At 29.9% G+C, this 1,630-nt stretch overlaps 1 protein-coding gene and 1 long non-coding RNA gene across 2 annotated transcripts in view; one reads left to right on the top strand and one right to left on the bottom strand.

The window, feature by feature from the left end:
- The window catches only part of LOC111088585, a 24,082-nt gene that overhangs the window by 3,270 nt on the left and 19,182 nt on the right, over positions 1 to 1,630 (top strand). The gene's annotated exons all lie outside the window — the stretch shown is intronic.
- LOC106470533 overlaps positions 1 to 1,630 on the bottom strand; it is an 11,063-nt gene that overhangs the window by 6,112 nt on the left and 3,321 nt on the right. The gene's annotated exons all lie outside the window — the stretch shown is intronic.

Genomic DNA, 1,630 nt, shown 5'->3' with positions numbered 1-1,630 from the left:
ATTATTTGATATATTTTAATCTAGTATTATATGGGTTGAAATAAAGAGATTAACAATACTTGTATTATTTAATATATTCTAACCTGGTATTATATGGGTTGAAATAAAGAGATTAACAATACTTGTATATTTTAATATATTCTAATCTAGTATTATTTGAGTTTAAATAAAGAGATTAACAATACTTGTATTATTTAATATATTCTAATCTAGTATTATTTGGGTTTAAATAAAGAGATTAACAATACTAGTTCTATTTAATATATTCTAATCTAGTATTATTTGAGTTTAAATAAAGAGATTAACAATACTTGTATTATTTAATATATTCTAATCTAGTATTATTTGGGTTTAAATAAAGAGATTAACAATACTTGTATTATTTGATATATTTTAATCTAGTATTATTTGGGTTGAAATAAAGAGATTAACAATACTTGTATATTTTAATATATTCTAACCTGATATTATTTTGATTCTAAAAGAGGTTAAAATATTAATATCATTCATTATATTATAACCTAGTATTATTTAGGTTCAGAAATAGGTTACATCAGTATAGGTCCTTATTAAAATAGAATAAGTAAAAGTAACGTATTGCATGTAATAATGAAACAGTGAAATACCACTTACAAAGTCTGGAACTGAAGTCTGAATACCAGAGTCGGCGATGGGGAGGTTTTTAAACTCATTTCTAGACTAACTGTCACCTTTTCTGCTATTGGCGGGTTTCCTGAGCCAAATACAACACAGGCATGACGTTATCGATCAGAGTGTCACCTGGTCCTGCTTTTTTTTTTTTTTATCGTTGTGAGAGACTCAGGTCAGTTTAGTTCGTCCGCTAACCATGGGTGGTAATTAACACGTATTTGTTTCTCATTATCATAAGTGATCGAACTATAATGAAAACCAATATGTTCCAGAAAGTTTGTTGTTAAGCGTAAAGCTAAATAAAGGGTTATCTGTGCTACGCCTACTGCTGGTATAGAAATATGATTTTTAGCGTTGTAAGCTCTCGGACTTACCACTGAGCTACCAGAGGGCGATTCGAGAAAGAGTCTCAGTAGTTCATTATAATAATGATAACAATACAAAAATATAATGCACTTTTGGGTTTGCTAATCAGTAATTTTCGCTTTTCATTTCAAATACTTCTAAAAAGTAGGAGAACGAAAATCCTTGATATAGAGTTCAATAAACATAACGAAATTTATGTACGGAGGCTGGCACTAGAAGTTTCTAGAATCGACTACTGATCGAAATCTTCTGAATGAACTATAACGTAAAACTTTTATTGCATCATAAAAGTGGTTCAATGAACAGAGAACATTTCCTGCTGTTGCTCTCTGTTATGGACCGACAATGCTAAAATCCAGGGTTCGATTCCACTCGGTGGACAAAGCTCGAATTGCCCATTGTGTAGCTCTAGACTAAAACAACAATGACAACAACAACAGCTCTCTGTTAAATGTGTAGGACGTTTCGCTGGCTTCCTAAACCTTAATGGTTATCCTAAACGTTGTCTATAGCTTAACCATTTTTTTTTAAATTAAGAACTCTTTTTTTTTTTCTTTTTGGGAAATTTAATGTTTTCTTGTTAGTGATTAAGAACAGAATCAGTGATGAAATA

This window comes from Limulus polyphemus, unplaced genomic scaffold, assembly GCF_000517525.1.
Source record: "Limulus polyphemus unplaced genomic scaffold, Limulus_polyphemus-2.1.2 Scaffold4067, whole genome shotgun sequence".
Taxonomy (NCBI): domain Eukaryota; kingdom Metazoa; phylum Arthropoda; class Merostomata; order Xiphosura; family Limulidae; genus Limulus; species Limulus polyphemus.
Note: the sequence above shows the minus strand (reverse complement) of the source record. Positions and strands in the feature narration are given on the sequence as shown.